This window comes from Elephas maximus, chromosome 18 (assembly GCF_024166365.1).
Source record: "Elephas maximus indicus isolate mEleMax1 chromosome 18, mEleMax1 primary haplotype, whole genome shotgun sequence".
Classification (NCBI taxonomy): domain Eukaryota; kingdom Metazoa; phylum Chordata; class Mammalia; order Proboscidea; family Elephantidae; genus Elephas; species Elephas maximus.
In genome coordinates this window covers 45,185,116-45,208,889 of record NC_064836.1, presented here as the reverse complement: position 1 = coordinate 45,208,889, position 23,774 = coordinate 45,185,116, and the positions used below count along the sequence as shown (strand labels likewise).

Here is a 23,774-nt window from a genome sequence, read left to right as displayed (position 1 = left end):
TAGACTAGGTTTCCTTTTTGTAATAAACCTAACAAGCATCTTATGATAAAGCAAATAGGGTCTAGCATTGATTTGGACATATTTGTATAGGGTCGCTATGAGTCGGAATCGACTTGACGGCACTGGGTTTGGTTTGGTTTTGGTTGTCAAGTTAGAGTATCTTTGTCTTTTTTTAAAATCTTTGTGGGGGATAATAAACAAACAGTTCTTCCGATAACAAATTGACTATGGAAAATTGTGGCCACCCACATTATGTAAACAAATTTTACAAAACCAGCAGCAAGGTTTAGATTCACATCTTTTTTTAATTTTATTGAAACATCTATGGAATGAAAAGTAATGAAAGACTCAAAATAGAACATTTTTCCATTTCATTTGAAGGAAAAAAAAAAAGGACACATGAAAAGCTCTATTGTAACAGTGAAAGGATTTTGGGTATATTTATGTGTTAAGGAATTTCTTGACAATGAACATCCGCTCATCCTCTTACAAGCCAGTGCCTCGTATAAAATTGTGGCGTAGTGGTTAAGTGCTATGGCTGCTAACCAAAAGGTCCGCAGTTCGAATCCACCAGGCGCTCCTTGGAAATGCTATGGGACAGTTTTACTCTGTCTGTAGGGTCGCTATGAGTCGGAATCAACTCCAGGGGAATGGGTTTTTTTTTTTTTTTTTTCCAACATTTACATTATTTCTCAGTTTACTTCTCACACCACATCACTAATTGTATTAATCAGATGCCTAAAAATCTCTTAAGCTTCACAAAAGAGGAGCCCAGGTGGTGCAATGATTAAGCACTAGGCTGCTAACTGAAAGGTCTGCAGTTCGAACTCACCAATGCTCCGATAAAGATTACAGCCAAGCAAAGCCTGTGCGGTGGTTCTACTCTGTTATATAAGGCCATTATGAGTCAGAATCGACTCAAAGCATGCAACAACAACAAGCTTAAAAAATGAGGTTCTCCAAAAAATCTTCTCTTTTGACTAGCATTTGAGTTAAGATTAAAAAAAAAAAACCAGTAACAGCAGCACTTTTTGTGTTCCTTGTTTACTCTGTTGCATCAACTTATTATTTTAGCCTTCATTTCAATTTTTTTCCCCAGTGGCATATATTTATAACTTCCAATTTAACTAGGGGCTTTTGAGCTTCTTTGCCGTATTTGGGAGATATGTGACAGTCAGTTTGCAAAACTTGAAGTTGTTTGCTGCTTTCTCACAGGGTATCTCCAGTGGCGTCACAGCTTCCAAGAGGCTAACAGACCTACGTCTCTTCAGTCTTTGGGGTGGAGAGGAGAATCTATTGGGGAAAATGAACCTTAAGCCGAGCACTTCAGTAGCTGCTGGGAAGGGGCTATTCATCTATTGACTGAATAGGGGAAGGGCAACAATTTTGATAAATCGGGACAATGGTGTGAAGTGTGGACGTATCTGAAGAAACATTTTAGCCATTTCAGTGTATATCAAGGGAGTTTTCTATCTATATGATAATTTTCACTGCTACCTCTTTATATTCTAAGCATACAAATTAACAAAGGAGGCATATATGTCTTTTGTGGGCCGGCCGAGTGTGCTATAACCCTATCGGCATGCAAAGGTTCTCCTTTGATGGTAATATGCTCTCTGGCCCTTCCCTGGGAGTAGAAGATCCTTGGAACTCTGGCCTTTGTTCTCATATCTTTGGTTTGGTGTCTGGCCTCACTTGTGACCGACAAAGTAAGCATCTTGAATAAACCTCAGCCTCTGATTTCACATGAATCCTGACTTCGTCTCCAACTGTCTTGTTGGTTGGATTGATTTCCAGGCAACCATACTAGTCATGGAAATGCTGGTGGTGTAGTGGTTAAGAGCTATGGCTGCTAACCTTTTGGTCAGCAGTTCAAATCCACCAGATGCTCCTTGGAAACCCTATGGGGCAGTTCTACTTGTCCTATAGGGTCACTATCAGTTGGAATGAACTCGATGGCAACAGGTTATTTGTTTATTTTTATACTAGTCATATCCTAAGCCCTTGCCATGACAACATGACATCAGGTAAAATTAAGGATCTGGGAACTTGCGGTTCCCAGATCCTTTATTTTTTAATCCCTAAAATAGACATGAATATTGAACCTATGGAATATGTCACATTCACCTTCTTGCAAGTTTTATCAGCAATACTACATATTACACCAGTTAAACCAGTTGTGACCCTATCTGTTTCAGATGTATGTCAAAGGAGAGCTGTGTTCCATAGGGGTTCCTTTGTGTCCGTGTGTGTGACTTATGGTGAACCCACGTGTTACAGACTAGAACTTATCCATAGAGTTTTCTTTGCTGTAATCTTTATGGATGCAAATCGCCTGGCCTGTTTCTTCCGTGATGCCATTCAGTGGGTTTGAATCATCAACCTTTTGTTTATCAGCCAAGTGCAAACTGCTTGTACCATCCTGGACCTGATTTTGTCAGAATTAGTTTTCTAGGCCTTTCTTCAAAGGCAGCTCTGGGTGGACTTGAACCTCCAACCCTTTGGCTAGCGGCTGAGTACGTTAACCTTCTGTACAATTACACCAGATGTTGCTAAATTATCTTGGGTAGATACTACCGATCTTGAGTTATATGTTACCTCTGCTTAAAGCTACAATCTAAATTACCTTCTGATTTTGTCTTTTCCCAACAGTACATCTAACTGTTTTGTAGTTCTACTCATTACATTCACTAGGCATTCCAAGCATGGAAAAAAAAAAAAATTCTCCCCCCAAATAACCGTACATAACAGTTGCATGATATTTTATCTTTACCTTTGCGTGATCGCATCAAAGTCTTCTACCAGCCATTTAGGGGTTGGCATCAGCAGCAGCATCCACATTTTATAGATGAGACAAGGGGCACCCAGGGAGTTGCTGTGACACATAGCAGAGTAAAGACTTGATCCTGTTCCTTGACGCTAAAGAGAGCATCCCGGTGTCCCTGTCTTCTTACTGTCCCCAAACAACCCTTCCCTGATAACTGACCAGCTCACCCTGACTTTCAAAGAGCTGGCTCTGTCAGCCAGAGGAAAAAGACCTTTCAGTATAATTTCTACACTGACCACCTGTCTTTTTCCATATTTAGACTTAATTTGTGCTGCTAAATAAGGTCGCCCCATGGCCAAACAGACTAAACTCTGAATTTTAAACAGATACTTTGTTTATAACTGCCTTAAGTCATTTTTTTTTTTTTTTAGTCATTAGTTCTCAGGATGAAAATACTGGTTATTTTAAGTTCAAAAAAACTTGGTAAACAGACCAGAGAGGATTTTTTCCTTCTTTATTTAATGCCCAAGGACAAAACCTCAGGATGTTGCTGTTTGAATCTCACCGCCATGGTGTCACAGCCTTCCCCAGCTGAGCTTTCTGAGTGCCCTCATAGCTGAAGACTACACTCCAACCCTCTAACCACAGGGCCTGCAGACGGGGGCCTGCCAGCACCACATCTGAGGCACTCAGTGTTTGCAGGACTCGACTGTTTTCCATTCCTGCTCTTTAGTGGGTTTCCTCCTTCACCACCTCTGAGAAAGCCACAGTGTCCGAAAGAAGGAAGCAGTCCAGCATCAACAGTCAGGGATCTCCATAGCTTCTCACCGCTCCTCCTCCCTCCATCCCACCCCTGCATCCATGAGTCAAGAATACAGAATTTTTTTTTTTTTTTTTTTAAATCTTGTGTTAGACAGAGTCCTGCCTATCCTTTTGGCTTTCCTACATGCTGTTAATTTTTGGAGAAAATAGAAAAAAAAATTTAATGGAGAATACATCATTTTATCTCATTTCCCCTTATTTTACCCTTTATGTGCTCCTCCATTGTGCTGACCCAACACTGTGTACTATGTGTTAACTTAAAACTTCCTCTGTACCAGCATTATGTCACCTTACTATAAAGAAAGGAAACCATTCATGAACATAATATACCTATCTCCTCTTTGGCATTCTTTGTGACTTTGTGGGTATACATGAAATGTATATATATACAAAAGATATACAAATGCATACATATATTTGTATGTGTGAGTATATATACACACAATATACACACAAATGTACAAGTATATATTTACCTCTGACTTTGTTGATTTAACAGCTATTTGTAGCTTTTTTCTTCTAAAGGCTAACATTTGGTAAAATGTTTGATCCAATGACAGTTACATCAGCCTGCCCTTTTAGTTCAAGGTCATTCCACTTTTTGAGAGAGTGGCACTATTCTAACTCTACTCCAATGATCTGAAGATTTAACTAACTCTACTACACTAACTGCATGTGCCATTTTGATAATTTTCTAGCACCTCAGAACTAGAAATTTGAAAGGTTTAAATGGTTAAGAGACAATAAAGAGAGAAGGTGATAACCATTTCTGGACGCATGGGTATGTTAATCCCAAACATGGAATAAGGAAGTACACCTATAAATGAATAAAATTTAGAGATAAAGTGTGGATTCTTCTCACCTATTAGAAAGAGGTCAGGAAGTAAAGAATCCTTGAACATGCTTGTTCTACATTAATTCAGATGTAGCCTGACGTCTCTGGTTTGACTCAGTGGCTACAATGGGCTCAAGCATAATAATGCTTGTGAGCATGGCGCAGGACTGGGCACTGTTTTCATTATGTAGTACATAAGGTTGCTATGAGTTGAAACCCACTTGATGACACCTAACAACAACAACAGTCTAAAACGGTTGCGATAAGTGCCAGGACAAAGACCATAATCCTAAAAAATTGTCATAGGAGAGACTGAAAATGCATAGGTCTTCCTAATCAAACAACAGGAAAGGTTTGAATAAATACTATATTGCAGGTACTGTTTTTAGGCTCGAGAAATAATAAGATGACTAAAGCATTTTTCTGTCCTGAGAAAGCACACAGCCCGATTTGGGAGAAAACCAAACCCAAAAAAGCCAAAGCCACTGCCGTCGAGTCAATTCTGACTCATAGCGACCCTATAGGACAGACTAGAACTGCCCTGTAGAGTTTCCAAGGAGTTGGGAGAAAGAGTACCAGCAATACAGAATTATGATTTGGAGATATGATCCAAATTCTTGAAAATATTGAACAAGAGCCATTAACTCTCTTGAGAAGTTTTGAGGATACTTTCTGGAAAAAAACAAAAACAAACCAAACTCTCAGCCGTCCAGCAGATTGTGACTCATAGTGACCCCACAGAACAGTGTAAAACTGCCCCATAGAGTTGCCAAGGAGCGCCTGGTGGATTCGAACTGTCAACCTTTTGGTTAGCAGCAGTAGCACTTAACCACTATGCCACTTTCTGGAGAAGAGTTACATTTATCAGCCTGCAAATACATGTGTGTGTTTCAAGAGAGTCGGAACTAGAGCTGCATCCAAAACAAGCCATACTTTCTCTAAGAGACTCCTGTGCTAGATGTGTTTCCTGACTAGACTCTTGCCCTATGTGTGGAACTCAGAGCAGTTGTTTCTGCTCCTGCCTCCAACCCTTAGCTGTTACTAATTTTAAGTTTTTTTTTTTTTTCTCCTGGAGCATCAATGTTATCTCAGTTATTACTTCCATCTGTTTTCTCACAGCTTCTATCCCATTTCTGTTCTGTCTACCAACTACAAGCACGAGGTGATAACTTATCCAATGATAATTTATCTTTTGAAAACACTTGTCAGAGATTTTAATAATTCTGTATATGTTTTCTATCTTTGCATTCATATTTCAGGGAAATTACATTTAACAAGTTATTGAGCTATGCATATCCTAAAGAATATATATATATATACTTTAACCCCCCCCCCCCAGTTTATTAAAAAAAACTGCTTTTGGTGATATTTTGATGACGACCATAAAAAGATAAATTTGTTGAAATACTGTTGAGTTAGAAGTTAAAGAGGATGATGGGGCAAACCAGAAATAACATTTGTTCCATCAGGATCAGTGAGAATTTTTACTTTGTTTGAACCTGCTTCCCAATTCGGAAAACCTCTTAAGGTAGGTTTTTGTATAAAAATAGAATATTAGTTGGGGAGGGGTGGGGAAGAGGTATAGAAAGTTATGCATAGTTTTCTAAATATCTAATGTAAAACATACATAAAAAATTTCCATTGCAATTAATTTAAAAGCTGCGTAATCACTCTGTGGACCTGATAGTTACTACTGATTCCTCCGTTTAGGATACTGGTGAAACGTATAGCCAGAGCTGCTAAGAAAAAAAAAAAAAAAAGATACCGTTTCCTATTTCAGTGTGAAGCCTTTTATTGTCTTGTTTCTGTGCCCTCAGTCGGTCCCCTTGCCATGCCCCTGCCAGTCCTTATTCCACGGTGGTCCCCATGGAACATGACCGTTGCTTGCGCAAAAGTTGATGCATTTGATGTACTAATGGCATCTTGTGTAATTGCTTAAAGCATATCAATTGTATTTTTTCTTTGTTTGGTGTATTTGATTTCTATTAAAAGCTGCTGCCATCAATTTGATTCCAAATTGGCGTATGTGGCAATTTAAAGAAAGTTGATTTTTTTTTTTTCAACATTTCTAGTTAACTCTATGACAGCTCATAGAGCCACGGGGCAAAAGTGAAGATAGAAATGGGATGGTATACTTCATAAACTGTCTTGGGAGTTGAAGAAAAGGAAACTTCCATGTTCTAACTGAAAAAAAAAAAAAAATTCCTACACTGCTTAGAAAATAACCAGGATAACTGACTTGTAAATCTGGGTAGTTCATGTCCATGTAAATGTGTTTTCAATGACCTTAACTTATTGAAAATATTTTCAATAATTTATTGAAAATCTAACATGACTACAGGTTTGTTTGTTTTTTTTTTCATGTTTTTGAAATACCTGAACTCAGACATTACCTTCCATAAAATAATAACAATAAAAATAATAGGCACTATGGTAAATGTTTTACATGTAAGGAAATCGTATCTTTAATCATCAAAGTTCTTGTCTCAATACTTAGTACAATATAATTTAGTACAATCCTAGTTGTAACACTAATAACTACAACTATTAAGTTGTAACTGTGATGAATTAAAGATATTATTTTAAACAAAGTTTTTTTTTTTCCATTTTTAATACTGAGATTTTTTTTTTTTTTTGTATTGATATTAACCAATGCTTGGGGAGTAACTATTAATGGATTAAGAAATATTTTAATTAATTTCTAGTTTCTAACCTGAAATCTGTACCTTTCCAGAGGACCTGGCTCCCCTTTGTGGTTAGACTTTTCTACTCCACAATAGTGCTCGTGTCTGTAAGGACCCTTCTCTTTAAAAAGGGCAATTACTGCAACATGGAGTGTTAAAGTGGAGTTCCCTGCATGCTTTGTGCCTGGTTGCGGCAATGTTTTAAACACAAGATATTATAAGAAATAAATGCCAGGTGGACTCATGAGCATCTTCTGAATTATGCCATTGAACCTTGGGCACCCAACATAATAAGAAGGCTGGTTGCTTTCACATTGTTTCAACATGAGAGAATCCATAATTTTCTTGTTTGCAAATGCCTGCCTCCTCACAAAATGCTCACTTACTGACTTACAAAGAATTCTTCCACATTGCAGGGACCAATGTTTTGATATGCTTCAAATTATAATTTTAAATGTGTTTTGAGAAGATGCCTCTGAACAGTATTGGGATAGAGAAAATTTGAAAGGGTCTTTTCATTTTTGCCCAAAATTGAGAACTTGGCTACATAGAACTTAAAATATTTTGGGCAGGTGAAAGTTATTAGTTTTAATGTGTACTTACATTCTGCTCACAAAGTACCTTTGAGATAAATGTATAATTTGTGTTTGCTAAATGTATTTATTTTTAGGAATAGTGTTTCACTAAGGGCTTTTAATTCCAGTTACTGGAAATATATTTATGCAAGATATAGATGGGTCTTCCCTCATTCTTTATTGAAATGATCTTTATAAAATAGTTCTTAAATGACTAAAAGGAAGAAATGCACATTGTAAATTGGTACCTGGTGATACATTGAAGTAAAAATAAATTGTAAATGATTTTTGCCTGGATGAATCAATATAGAGCTGCTATAATTTTAAGTAAATACACATATAAACCTTTTCATCATAAAAGAAGAGATGTCAAGTGATAATTTTCTTTTCAGGGAATTGCCCTTCTGCCACTCCCCCAAAAGATGGATCAAGCATATACCAGAGAAAATTATCTCCCCTGTGTTCCAAGAAGTATTTGAGAGATAGCTCTAAGTTGTTTTTATTTTAAAATGTGAGATTACAAATACCACCTTTCTGTTTGCGAAAAGAGTAGGTTCTTGTAATAGTAAATAAGTTTCTCTACATTATGTTCTACCTAGGATTAGAAGAAATTTATCTAGGGAAGGCTTATTATTACTTTTAGATATTTATACCTCTTTTAACTCACCTTCCTCTTCTAAAGGAACCTTGGTGGTGCAGTGGTTAAAGCGCTTGCCTGCTAACCAAAAGGTCGGTGGTTCAGAACCCACCAGCCCTCTGTAGGAGAAAGATGTAGCAGTCTGTCTGCTTCCATAAAGACTTACAATCCAGAAGCCCTATGGGGCAGTTCTACTCAGTCTTGCATGGTTGCTGTGAGTCGGAATCTATTTGATGGTAGTGGGTTTCCTCTTCTAAAATATTCTTTCTTCTGTTCATGACTCTGATAGCCTCCAGATTGCTGGGGAAACATGGAATAGCAAACTGGAAAGACTGTATATCCATAAAGAATTGGCCAACTACCTTATTGCCTTTCCTTTATGGTATTTATGTATCAAGCTGATAAAGTTTATGGTTGGGATACTCTTCTTATAATATGTATTGTGGAGCAGTGATTAAGGGCTATCTATGGCTGCTAACTAAAAGGTCAGCAGTTCGAACCTACCAGCCACTCCTTGGAAACTCTATGGGGGCAGTTCTGTTCTGTCCAATAGGGTTGCTATGAGTCGGAATCGACTTGACAGCAACAGGGTATAGGGTTGCTATATGGGAACAGGAAACCCTGGTGGTGTTGTGGTTAAGTGCTACTGCTGCTAACCAAAAGGTCAGCAGTTAGAATCCACCAGCCGCTCCTTGGAAACTCTATGGGGCAGTTCTCCTCTGTCTGATAGGGTCACTATGAGTCAGAATCAACTTGACGGCAGCAGGGTATAGGGTTGCTACAAGGTGGAATCGACTCAATGGCAATGGGTTTGGTTTTAGTTTATCAGTGTTACTGGAGGAGTATATTTTAATCTTTCAATTTTTTTTCCTTGTGTCTTTTTTCTTCTTTCTCCCTCCTATCCTCATGCGCTCACTTCTTTTCTTTCTTTCTTTTTTTTTTCCTTCCCTTCTTCTTTTTCTTTTTTCATTGTTGACTTTCCAAGTGGTATCTTAAAGAATTCCACTTCTGTGAAATTATTCTGGATTTTGTTGCATTTGCTTGGTTTCCCAAAAATGTTTTTTTTGATAGATTAGCATGTTTTGTTGTTTGACTTTGAATTTTTTTGTGTTGAAAGTTGACTCAAATATGACTTCAATTAAAAATATAAAAATAAAATTTGCATTAAATTACATGTATGAGTATTATATTTTTTAGAATAGCTTAAAGCTTAATATACCTCCTTTCATTCTACTGGTAGCATTTAAAATTTCATTCCTCAGTTAAAAAGAGAACATTTTAAACATACCAATAAAAATGTTGAGCATCTTGAAATCAACATTTGTAAATAGTTGACACTTTACTTATTTCTTGAACTACTAACATTCAAGATAGTTTACATATTTTAAATTGTCACAGCTCTTCACAATCTAGTCGTGGCTTAATTGTATCCTTTCAACTAGTTTCTTGTTTATGCTTTGGTATAAAATTCTACTATTGATAAATGCCTTTAACTTTGTAGACTGGTTTCCGTATTTAAAATTTTCAGAATACTGCAGCCCTAAGCAATATTCAGGTTATTCTCAAATATTTTTTTTTTTTTGTCTAAAGAGATAATTTCCTAAAACTAATTTTAATTCCTCAGGTTTTGAATTTAATTTGTAGAGGACTGCTTTGGAATGAAAGAAAAAAAAAATCAGCTATTTTTTATGACCGTTGTGGTCAGCCATTCCAAACATAAGCACATCAAATATCATTATCTCAAAGAAGTATAAGTTCTTGCTATTTGAAGAGTCAACATCACAAATTTTCGTATGGGAAAAAATTTTGCATCTCTGGTAATAGTTACTTAATCATTTGTTGGAAAAATGTTGCTAGGTGCTATTAAGTCAATTCCGATTCATTAGCGACCCTATGCACGACAGAATGAAACACTGCCTGGTCATGTGCCATCCTTACAATTGTTGTTATGCTTGAGCCCATTGTTGCAGCCACTACATCAATCCACCTCATTGAGGGTCTTCCTCTTTTCTGCTGACCCTGTAGTTTACCAAGCATGATGTCCTTCTCCAGGGACTTATCCCTCCTGACAACATGTCCAAAGTATGTAAGACGCAGTCTCTCCATCCTTGCTTCTAAGGAGCATTCTGGTTGTACTTCTTCCAAGACAGATTTGTTTGTTCTTTTGGCAGTCCATGGTATATTCAATATTCTTCACCAACACCACAATTCTCAAAGGCATCAATTTTTCTTTGGTATTCTTTATTCATTGTCCAGCTTTCACATGCATATGATACAATTGAAAATACCATGGCTTGAGTCAGGCACACCTTAGTCTTCAAGGTGACATCTTTGCTTTTCAACACTTTAAAGAGGTCCTTTGTAGCAGATTTACCCAATGCAATCCATTTTTTGATTTCTTGACTGCTGCTTCCATGGCTGTTGATTATGGATCCAAGAAAAAGGAAATCCTTGACAACTTCAGTCTTTTCTCTGTTTATCATGATGTTGTTTATTGGTCCAGCTGTGAAAAATGCATCATACTTCATCTATTTTAATTGCTATAGGAATTTTTACGCCAGTAAAAAAATTAAAATGCTCTTAGGATTCTAATATGATCAAACGTATAAACTGTGCCACAGACATCCTAAGTCCTGACTCATCATCTTTCTGAAACTCCCACCTAGGAATGAAAGGCACTCAAATGGTGAGGGGAAAAAAAAAAACAAAAAACTTAATGGAAGAACAAATGCCCACAGAGTACTACATGAAAACTTGAACAAATCTTATCTTAATCTACAAATTTGAGTTCTGAATTAGAAACCAATTTTTTTGGAAAAATTTTCAGTGTGAAATTAATTTTTTTAAACTTGTGTCCCCAGTGTGAGAACATATTTATTGCTTTCACACTTAAAATTTTAATAGGATCACAATCAAGGTTATTTGCTAAAGCTTGTAATAAAATTCATTTTATCAAATTTTTAAAATCTCGATTTTATCAAAATAAAAGTTTGAACCACATGGAAAATCATATATGAAGCTGCATACAGGTGGCATATATTAAAATTACAGGTGTTATTAACTTTTCCTTAACTATATATGATTATTAAGATTTCCATAATCAAATATGTAGTAAACTCACCTTCAGAATTAAATTCTAAAATATTTACAGAGTTACTTGTCTTAAATACTGCATCTTCTCCCAGGTCCTTTGGGGTCAAAATTTGAAGAATTTAAATAAAATAGAAAACACTTTTTTTTAAATTATTTTTCTTAAATCACTTGGTTGTCTTTCAGTATGGCTGTCACAAGGGTTGAATTTTCTGGCAGTTTTTTGAGTTCAAATATTTTCTTTCTTTTTCAGCCCACGAATCCAAATTTTGGTTTTGAATAGTGTTATAGATTGAATTATGTCCCTCAAAAACATAAGTTGTAAGTTCTAACCTCTAGGCCTACAATTGTAATCCCACCTGGGAATGGGTTGTCTTTGTTATTTTAATAAGGCAATATTAGTGCAGAGTGTATCTAGAGTCACTCTATGAGATGCGAAAGAGATTAAAAGCAATCTAGCAAGCAGAGGTGGGGGAAGAGATGTCAAGCCACCTGAAGATATCGAAGAGCAGGAATTCAAAGAAACAAGGACCTTCCTCAAAAGTTGGCAGACAGAGAAAGCCCTCCCCTAGAGCTGGCACCCTGAGTGCAGACTTTTAGCCTCCTAAACTATGAGAAAATAAATTTCCGTTTGTTAAAGCCACCCACTTGTGGTATTTCTGTTATAGCAGCACTAGATACCTAAGATAGCATGGTTGTTATACAGCTTTTTGAAAGTCAGGCAGGGCCTAAGAATGGAAGTCATCAAAGTGACATCTTTGCCTTTTAAAGCTTTAAAGAGGTCTTTTGCAGCATATTTGCCCAGTGCAATCTGTGGTTTGATTTCTTGACTGTTCCTTCCAGGGACACTGTTGATCCAAGTGGAACGAAATCATTGAAAACTTAAATTTCTCTTCCAAATATAAGCAGAGGTTGGGTATATGGGTCTGGATTTCTAAGGAAAGCTTGGGCCTAAAAATATAAATTTGCATATGGATGTCACTTATGGAGTGACTGACGATAGAAAAGATGAGAGGTCCAAAGACTGAGCCCCGAAACATTACAACAGTTACAGGTCAGCAAGATAAAAAAGAACTTATAAAAGATACTGGGAAGATATGGCTGAAAAGGTAGAGGGAAACCAAGTAAATCAAGTGAGGAAAGTGTCTCAAAGAAGAGAGAGTGACCAACTGTGTCACATGCCCGTACTAGGTCAGACACAAGGAAGCTAAGTTCAGCAGTGGTGTACAGGTCAATCAGAAGTCAGCGTTTACCCATGGTTCTCAACCCCCAGTGAATATTTTCAATAGCTGAGACATATTTGCTTGACACGACTACAGGGAATGCTACAAACATCTAGTGGGTAGAGGCCAGGGTTGCTGCTGTAATGCCAGAACAGCTCCCCACAACAAAGAATTGTCCAGCCCAAAATGTCAACAGAGTTTAGATTCAGAAACCCTGATCTAGACTTGGGGAGGATAAGTAAAAATTGCCAGCATCGATATGGGACAGGTAAGATACAAAGTGTCCAGAAATTTTGTAAGTGACTAAAGGAACAGAAAAAAAAATGACAAGACTTAGTGACTAGTCAACAGAGATTATACATAAATAATCAAGCTTAGTTTATTTCAAGAATCAAGTACCACTGACAAAAACAAATCAGAAAGAATTGTTGCTTTGCTTTTGTGGGGAAATGTGTTTGATTTCACAGTTGAGTTTGATGGTGAGACATACTGCTTTACCAGTTACCAGCTGCCATGGGGTCAATTCTGATTCAGAATTGTATATCAGAGTAGAACTGTGCTCCATAGAGTATTCAGGGCTAATTTTTTGGAAATAGATCACCAGGTCATTCTCTGTGGTGCCTCTAGGTGGACTCGAACCACCCACCTTTCAGTTACCATCCATGTTAAGCATTTGCACTACCCAGGGACTCAGTAAATAATTGGAATTATGGTGCCGGGGTCCAAGAGAAAGGAAAAAAATGACATCATTGCTCTCTTAGACAACCCCTGGAACTCCATTCAGTACCCATGTAAGCATATACAATATTCAGAAGACAGCCTGAGAAATACAATCTAACTCTACCCCATCAGCCTTGTCCAGGACCTCACACTCTTCCTAAGGAATTTAGAATGGAAAGCTGACTTCAACTCACCTTTTGGATGTAATGCACACTGTTGTCTCATCAGCCATGAGTTTTGTTTCTTCCCCCTGATATCTGCACCCACTGTTCCTCCCCTCCTACCCCCACTACACACGCACCGTTTATATCACATCCAATGTATAGTCTCCTGTCGCACTAGGGATTGGCCCCAACTGAAGGCTTTTCTTTAAGACTTCCTTCCTCTTGCTATTCCCCTTCACCAGACATGGCTGCCTACGTCTTACACTTCCATTTCAAGACACTCATTTCTAGAAGAAAGGCCTAATTTTGCCTTAGCAAACCTTTTATTTCTGTATTCCAAATAATATTATATCTAAGAATTCAATGTTTTGAAATAAAGTATTGCTCCATTTCAACCATCAAACTTTTACTGAAAACTTTTTCTAGATGCTATTACAAACACAGCAATGTCTTCCTCATTGACGTTGCTTGGTTTAGTTGATAATAGAGGAGAATTAAGATTGTCGAAATTGGTGAGGGAAAAAAATGTAATAGCAATCGGGAGAGAGTTGGAGTAACAGGTACATTTTATTAAAAGCCGCCACCACGGGGCCAGTTGCTCTTGAGTTGATTCTGACTCATGGCAGCCCCATGTGTGTCAGAGTAACCTGTGCTCCACAAAAGTCTCAGTGACTGATTTTTTGGAGGAGCCCTGCTGGCACAGCGGTTAAAAGGTCAGCTGATAACCAAAAAGTCAGCAGTTCAAATCCACCAGCCACTCCTTGGAAACCTTCTGGGGCAGTTCTGCTCTGTCCCATAGGGTTGCTAAGAGTTGGAATCAACAAGGCTTTCTTCCAAGGCACCTCTGGGTGGACTCAATTCTGCAACCTTTTGGTTAGCAGCTGAGTGCACTATCTGTTTGCCCAACCCAAGGAATCCTTATTAGGATCAGGGACTATCAAATCTGACAGTTTGCCCCGAGACTTACATCTTCCAAAAAAATTCACTTTCTAAATAAAGGAGCTTGGAAATCTGTCCCAATTAAGTAAATTATTATTTGTGGGAGGATCTAATTATAGAACTCTGTTAGAAAAAGGATGATTTTTGATGCTGATAAACTCCCCAAACAAAAGATTGTATTAAAACATACATTATGGTTTCTTTTGCAGTGTATATAGTGTCTGCAACGTGTCTGTCAATTCTGGTTGTACACTTGAGAGAGAATAATCTTACTGCTTGTAATTGAGATTGCTGTAAACCAAAAATAATCATGATTATGTAAATAGTCTATTGAAAGTGACATAATAATTAGCATACGTGTGATTAAGAAATATAATGGCAGATATGATAATTAGTTTGGATCTCAATCCCTATTACAATCACAAAATGCATAGTTCTCAATAAAAGAACCTGATGACTATGTATTGTACCTTTTGAAAGGAAGTTTGATGTATTAACGTTTTTGATGAGTGTCATCCTTGCTGCTGACCCAGATCGTAGTGCTAGACATTCACATACTTTTCACTTCTCCATCTGCAGGACTGTAATATGATTTGAAACCTTTACTCTGATTTTGATCCAATACATGGAATTATGAACTAATTCCATGTTATCAACAATATGTTGTCATATTCTATGGATACACATGTTATTGCTGGCTTATAGTAGGACCTAGAGACCTGTGTGCTACACAAATATTGCCAAACTGCTACTCCATATTTTAAAAATATTTTTATTGTTTTTTGAAATATAGTGGTTTACTTTTCCAGTTTTGTATTGTGATGGCTTTGTGTGTGTGGGTGGGTGGGTGTGTGTGGGTGGGTGAACCTGATTATCAAACTGTTCACTTAAAAATGATTTAAACAGGCTATAAGATGAATGAAGTATAAGTTTCCAGTTAACCTAGTGTTCCCTACGCTGAGAAATTGGCAGAAAAAGACAAATTTGCTCATGAATTCTTTTTCCCACTAACTTCCACTTTAAAAGAAGAGCCATTTCCTCAAAGAGAAAAAAATGTCCAAAAAAAAAAAAACAGCATTAATTGGAAAAGTTGAAATTGCAAGACCAAGAGGTGCTCAGAAATCTAATTATTTTAGAGAAGTATCTCTTCTCTTCATAGGTATTCAGTTAAACTAGTTCATCTACAAATGGGGGCTCTGTAGACATGCATCTGGGGTCTTGTTTCCCAATGCATGTTGTCTGGGACACTTGTATCACTAGATCTCTATTGAGTCTGTGTAACTGTGTTTTATCTCTCTCCCCATTAAATATTCTAATTCTCATGAATGGTTTCAAGGTTCTAATAACTCCAACAGCAAAGAAATGTGGTTAACTTGCTTAACCTGATGTTTATCAAATTTATTTCCTGAGGGAATACTTTTTTTTTTTTTTTTTACCGTGACCTTGGTTGCATAGTGGTTAAGAGTTCGGCTGCTAACCAAAATGTTGGCAGCTTGAATCCACCAGGCACTCCTTGGAAACCCTGTGGGGCAGTTCTAGTCTCAGTTGTAATCGACTCGATGGCAACGAGTTTTTGTTTTTGTTTTTATGATCAATTAACATACTGTGAGACTATTGTTTCATAGAGCAAATCCTGCTAAAATGTTTTAGCAGTGATTGTTAGAATGAAATTTGTATTCAATTTAAGAAGAGGTTTTTAGTTTTGTAACTCCTCAGCTGACAGCTTGCTCTTAAGTTGTAGGACAATCTGAAATGTTGCCTTTTTGGAAATGGGCAGGTGAATAGTAATTGGTTACGTTCTAAACAATGCACTTAGAGAATTATTTCAAGAACCAGCAGCTTGGGAATTTGCCAGGTCCATTTTGGAGAGGGCAACTGAACTTTGTATTTCATACTTTGGATTTTATGGAAATATGCAGAATTTGGGGAAAGAAATGTGTTAAGCAGCATTTAATTAAACTGGACTTAAATGAGGGAGGGGTTAGTATGTAGTCGGAACGGATAATTTTCTAGGAGCCCAAGGCTCAGTAAGACCCAAACTGTCTTCCTCAGATCCTGTCGCTCAGTGAATTCCAACCCTGAAATTCCTCTATCTCCCCTCTCATTTGAATTAAATAATCAAAACAACCCTTTCATTTTTCTATCCCATGCTTTTGCTTAGGCTTTTCCTCTTCCTAAACTTTACTTCACCTTTATGTCTCAATCACTACCCATAAGTGCCTTCAAGTGACCTTGCCTCCTTAACTAGTTTTTCTCATGCTGTCCTTGGTGGACAGCTGTTTGTCTGGGCTCCTGTGAGGCAATCCAAATGTTCCCTCCTTCCACATCCCCAGATGACTTTGCTTGCCTCATTATTAATAACACATTCTATGAAATACTTTTGTTGGGAAACATGTATAATTTTCCATGTTTGAAAATTTTTGATGGAATTTTGATGAGACACTCTTCATAATCAGAGACCCTGTTTCACATGTTTTAAGTAGTGCCTTGCAGAAAGTAGGTACTCAAAATTAGAACGGCATGGCAACTTCCAGATTGCCCTCGATTATATTTTTTACATTGTTAGAAATGAAAATGCAGAGTTGAAAATCACATTCTGAGATTCTGTTTATTAACTTATTTCTGAAAATATGCATAGACCACTTCACATGTAAACAGGGAATTTATTTCTTTGGAACCCAGGCATTTTTTGGTGTATTTTCTTAATGTCACTTGGTACAGGTAGTTTTCAGCTGATTAAAAAAAGAAGAAGAAGAAAGAAAGAGAAATATGGTACTTAAAATTGCATCATCAATTTTGCTCCCTTATTACCCCCCGCCCCCTCCATAGGGTTCTTGACCCATTTTTTCCTTGGGTAGAAGTCTTTCTTTTTTTTGACTTTTTATTTTTTAATAATTTCAGACTACAAAAGAAATTCAAAAATAGTACAGAAATGTCCTTATACCTTTCAGCCAGCTTCCCCAGATATACCATCTTACATAACCATAGTACAATTATTGAAACCAGAAAATTAACATTGAAACAATTCTATTAACTATTTATATAGACCTTATTCAAGTTCCCTCAGTTGTCTCATTCTTGTGGTTTTTGTCAGTCCAGAATCCAAGAACACACATTACATTTAATTTTCAAGTCACCTTAATCTCTTCTAGTCTGACTACTCTGAAATCTTCCTTTTTCCTTCATGACCTTGACAGTTAGGAAGAATACTATTCAATTACTTTTTTAGAATGTCAATTTCAGATTGCCTGATATGTAAGCAGCCGTTCTATCCTTGGAGAAATATATTCATAGTCGTAGTAACGTGAGGAATGTTCAGTTGGAAAAACTTTGCTTTTTCGAATGGTTTTTTGAATGATACCATTACTTTCCACGTGTTAAGAGTATTTTAGAGGTTTGTAAAAACGCAAAAAATTGTTCATTTTTTGCAGGTGTTTGCCCTGTAATCTTTTTGAAACTTTCATAGTGAGATTATGTTTCAGAGCTCTGTAAGCCTCTGCTTGACGTAAGCATGCACCTCTTATCAAAAAACATTTTTAAACTGTGAGGATTAAACACACACGCACACACACATTACATGTATTCTTTCTTCGTAATTTGTAGGTAGTACTATACCACTTGATATGCTGATGTTCAAAGTGATCTATTAGTTACCTGAGCTGAGAAGTCTAAGGCTTGATGCGCCTCTTCAGTGAATATCACGGAGAAACCACATTCAAAATATGCTATTTTTAAATTGATGTATATTATATAATGCTTGTTTGATGTATTTGCATTCCCCTTTCCATTCTCTGATGTGTCTTTTTCTCTGGAAAACTTTTCCAACCCTGCCTTTTTCTTAAATTCCCCATTCATTTTGACCATTTCTTGCATTGGCCAGTTTACTGATTTGTTACCCTAACCAGTCCTTGACTTAATGCAGTCTAGTTTCTCTCCCCACCACACCACTGAAACTGCTCCCTCAAAGAGGGTAAATCACTTTCTAACAGCTAAATACAATAGCTAAATCTGCTACTTAAGTGCATCATTTGGTAATGTCGGCCATGACCTTTTTCCATGAACCTCTTACTTTCTCATAATATTCGAGATACATTTTCTCTGGTTCTCCTGTTGCTTCCCTGAATGTTTCTTTCCATCCTTACCGTCTTTTATTTGCCTCTTAAAACCCTTTTATTAGCAATTTTTTATTTAAAAAAGTTTTTTTGCTGGCATATATTTTCAGTATTGGAATGCATGCTTACTAATTGTGTTGAAATTTTTGGTTTTTTAAATACATAGTTTGAGAAATATGACCTGGTAATACAAGCCGCCAATAAGGTGGGTGGTACTCCACTGCCACCGATCTGTGGTATAACAATATACCGACAAGAGCTAAATAGGGAATTTATAGCTGGTGCTGTGTTGGAATCAACTCAATGGCAATGGGTTTTCCATTAGCTTACATGGAGAACTTCTGGTTTTCCAAATATGACACAGAAAAACCAAAATAAATCCATCAGGGCTCCCTAACTGTCACAGAGGAAAGTCATAATTACATTTGCAAGCCTTATCTCACAGAAATAAAGGAAAAAAAGGCAAAAGTTTATAAAACGAACACATTGAGGAAGCATCACCTAATAGAATGCTCAACCTACATAACAATGAGGCTCCAACTCTGTTCTGCTAAGTTTTACACATTTCGAAAAAGACCCTAAATGCCTTAGAACCCAAATAACATACTACCTATGAGGTCCAGAGGTATAAAAAGTGGCTGGTATACCATTTAGCCAAAATAGTAAATAAAGAGCTAAGTATAGGCATTGCATAGAATTATTCTCTAACCATGCCGTGTGTGTACTGCCAAGGGTTTCATTACCACCTTTATACAAGTCACTCAGTCTTTACCTGTAATTTGGTTATCCATCCCGAGCTTTAGATCTGAATTTTCCATAGATACTCCAAATTCAATTAGCCATCAAACTAAAGTCATTAATCCCTGTTTTAGACACGTTCTGCTTATTTCCTCTATCTCTACTCCCCCAGTTAGGCTGAGGTTAAATCCATGTGTTATGTTCTCCCATTACACTGTCCTCTGCTTCCTAACCCATGCTATTCTCTTAATCTGAATAGTTCTTTCTCTCTCTTTCTCTCCACCTTTAAATATGCTGGTTTTTTCATTGAAGTACAACACAAATTCTATCTTGGTGATGCCTAACCTGACCCACTGGAAAAGAACTGAAAGACCCTGACTTTTGTAATTAATTTCCTAGTGTTACATTGTATCATCAATTGTAGACGTGTCTCTATTGCTTTCAATATTCCATTGTAAATCACTCAAGTGATCTTCCTGTCCTCCCAATCCAGGTCAGTGAGTTGCTGAATTGTCTTAAAATGAATCACCCATGGTTTGTTGGTGTAGTTGCTTGTTGTTTTTGCTTTTGTTTTATTTAGTGGAGCCTGCAAACAACATCTTTCCTCCCAGGGCTGATAACGCCACAGCATTACACAGAGGACTTTGGCATTTCTAATTCACTCATTCTAATATGAGCAGGAAAAAAACTAGAATGAAAGAAGTTGGGAGTCTCTAGATAATAATGCCTTCCTTCTCAGGGACTCAGAGCAGTTCTTTTGAGGATTACTTGAGTAAAACCATTTTATCAAACCAAATATAGCGAGACAGGAAATAAAATCATGGGTATTTCCAACTTACTCTTCCTCCCATCGGAAATCTGTAGATCAAAAAAGTATCTTTTCTGAATCATCAATTCTTGAACTTAATGACTTCTTCGTCTAATTTATCTAATTAGGAACTGTTAGCACTTCAGACAGGTCCATTAAAAACAAGAGCAGCTAATCACCCAGCTGTTAACCCTAGGGACAAAAGAATTTAACACTTTTCAAAGGTGAATAAGCACATTTTGATGTCTTAACAATGCTCAATAAAATCACATATACTTAGAGACAATCTACTGATATATTAATTGCTTCTGGACCTAAATCTCCTAATAAATATTGAAAATAGTTAAGGAATATTGATCATTACTTGGGAGAAATATTTGTATGTATTATTTTATAATCCAAAATACTTTTCAGGAGTTTTTTGCTCCTTCTGAGATGAAGAAAACTCTCCAGGTCAAGATCCAAACAGAGAAGAGAATGCGATACACGAAGTGGTAAGTAACTTGCAGATACACTAATGTGACCAGGTTTCTGTTACTCCATTGAGTAGTTAGCAATTGTTAAGTGCATACATACAAAATACCTCCTTACGCTAAAAATCACAGTTAAAAATAGTTGCAAATAATGAACATAGCTGAATCAAACTTTGTCAGCTCCTGTAAGTTGATTTTAATAAACTTGGTATAAAAGACACTTGGCTGTCATATAAAAAGCTTATTTTAATTTTATTTTCACAAATGCAGGGAGAACTCAAGATTGCTTGTATGGTTAGGACAGACATATTTGTGCGCCTACAAACATGGAGTTTCTTAAGATAGCATATGGTTTGTATAATAGGAAGCAAAGACTTAACAATCTCTTAAAATTTGGTTATCATTACTTTAGGTTTTTCATACTGTTCAAAATAGATATGCAACAATTAAATCAATATTTCTTGATGCTCATGGGACTTTATGTTGGAGTTCCTTAGTGGTACAAATGGTTAATGTGCTGGGTTAATTACCAAAAGGTTAAAGGTTCAAGTCCTCCCAGAGGCACCTCAGAAGAAAGACCTGGGCATCTACTTCCAAAAACTCAGCACAGTCCTACTCTGACACACATGGGGTCACCATGAAGCAGAATCAACTCACCAGCAACTGGTTTTAAAGGACTTTATATTAGTATACAAAAGCAAGTTTGTTTTATTTAGTTTAGAAGAATCTCTAGTGTCATGGGTAATTTTCTTTTCTTGGTATGTTTTCTACAGTGGGTATTAGAAACATATTTATTAGGTATACACCACCCATCTGTCAGTTTGTGATATTTGTGTGTTGCTGTGATGCTGAAAGCTATGATGCTGGTATTTGAAATAGCAGCAGAGTCACTCAGGTTTCAGCAGAGCTTCCAGACTAAGACAGACTAGGAAAAAAGGCCTGGCAACCTATATCTGAAAATTAGCCATTGAAAACCCTATAGGTCAGCAGAATATTGTCCAATATAGTGCTGGAAGATGAGCCCCCTATGTTGGAAGGCAGTACACAATGGCTACAACAATGGACTCAAACATCCAAAGATCACAGAGATGGCACACGACTAGGCAACTTTTTGTTATGTTGTACACAGGGTCACCGTGAGTCAGAGCTGACTATAAAGCGAATAACAACGATTATTAGGCATGCCTCCATTTCTCTGTTTCACTTTGCATTCTATCCAGAAGACCCTCTGTGGGATCTCCCAGAAAATGAGTGGTAGAAGGTTGAGAGAATAAAAGAGAAATAAGGGAAGAGAGTTCATAGTTAGTTTGGGAGCAAGGGTGGAGATGGCAAAACATCCCTTCTGCTCTGTAGTCTGCTACTGTCCCCACTATCCCACTCCATCCTATGCAGGAAAATGCAACAGGTTTGGAATCAAAGACATAGTGGCATGAACTAGATTTTTCTTCCAGTGGTCACATTTAGTTAAGATCTTTCTCATAGGCCAGAAGGCCTTGAATTGGGGTCAGTGAGCTTTAGATAAGATGATCAGGAATCGCTCTGAAATTACATGCAATATTTTGTGTGTATATTCATTTCCCATCGATTGGTAAATGGGTTTTTATCAGTTTTTCAAAGATACTGCTGACACAAAAAGACATGAGCTACCATGGGGCTACGAATTTAGAACAAATGCAATTAATTAAAATGAAGGTTTCTGAAAGAAGTGGAGTTCTAGTATATTTATTTTCAATAATATTTCAGGTGGGATTGGCTGTAAAATTTGTATCCTTTTGAGGGTTTTTTTTATATTATAGATCTTCAGAGGAATAAAAACAATTCAAAAGGGTTTTGTTAGTACTTTCCCTTTTGTTAGTCTCTAACACCTCAGCCAAATTTTGAATTGTTATTCTTAGAAATAAACGTGTGTGTGTGTGTGTGTTTGTGTGTGTGTGTGTTTGTGTATACACACATATACCAAACCCGTTGCCATCGAGTCAGTTCTGACTCATAGCCAACCTATAGGACAGAGTAGAGCTGCTGCATAGGATTTCCAAGGAGCGGGAGCGGTTGGTAGATTCAAACTGCTGACCTTTTGGTGAGCTTTTAACCACTGCATCACCAGGGCTCATATATATATACATGTATATATAACCCCATTTCTGCTCATTTCTAGTAATTTTACAAACCTTTACATAACTTTTCATCTATTCTGTGTCTGAGCACATATTTTTTTAAAGGCATCAATTGGTTTGTAAATATTCTCCTGATACTTGCCCCTGTTACATAAATATTAAGCTCTCCTGCTTTCATGATATTTTTACTCACATTTATAAAAACAAGTCTGATCCAGTTATAATTTTTCTTTCTCTTGCCTGGAATGTCTAGCAAGTATTTGCTCTACCTGCTATCCCTAGACCTGCCAGTTTGAACACAGGGCCCCCTACCTCCATTCCGAATCATGAAGTTGTTTATTCCAACAGTGCATTTTATGTTCACCGAACTGTATTAACAAAGATTCTTAGTCTGTGTCCATGTCAAATAATAACTTTTTATTTTTTTCATTAAATACTCATTATAAAAAAATCGTTCAGATCCTTTGGGGATTTCTTTGATGGGGGGAGCGGGAGAGATCATACTGGTTTCTGACAAACCCAAGGAGGAGCCCTGTGCCAGCTCGTGTCTCTCTTTGATGGCAAAAACATTTCTCATTTATATCTGAAGCCTATTAGCTTTTGACATGGTCCCAGAAGTTTTTTTTTTCTTTTTTCTTTTGTAATGTTTTTCTTCTCTTAGTGAATCTCTTTTCCAGAAGAAAAAGTTGAAATTCAATAAGATCAATGTAGAAGGCCAAACATTGCTTTGAGCTATGGTATTATTTCTCAGCCAGATGCTTGTCTTCTTCTGCACAGCTGCAAAACATCTCTGTACACAGGGGTCCCTTTAGTGCCAAGGGGGATAAACAGAAAGGGATGGAAATAGAGCCGCTGTTGCATGGATGACCCCACTCAACTCTGCCTCCTTCAGCAAGTTTCACTTTTCCTTAGAATCCTCAGAGGAATGCTTTGCCTAACCACCTATCCCAACGTTTAGGATTTACTTTTATGATGGTCATTTAATATTTCTTGAACATAAACTTTTGGCTAGGGTAACTGGAAATTTAAGTTTATTAAATTTTTACATACTTAACTATGATCCACAGGGTATT

General features: G+C 37.0%; 1 long non-coding RNA gene across 20 annotated transcripts in view; it reads left to right on the top strand.

Moving 5' to 3' along the window:
• Nucleotides 1-23,774, top strand: part of LOC126061472 (uncharacterized) — a 597,975-nt gene that overhangs the window by 381,059 nt on the left and 193,142 nt on the right. For 15 of the 20 annotated variants that reach the window (XR_007513790.1, XR_007513792.1, XR_007513796.1 and 12 more), the window contains one exon: nt 20,529-20,608. The exons of the other annotated variants lie outside the window; for them this stretch is intronic. This is a non-coding gene — a long non-coding RNA (uncharacterized LOC126061472). The remainder of the gene's footprint in view (nt 1-20,528; nt 20,609-23,774) is intronic. 20 annotated transcript variants of the gene reach the window in all.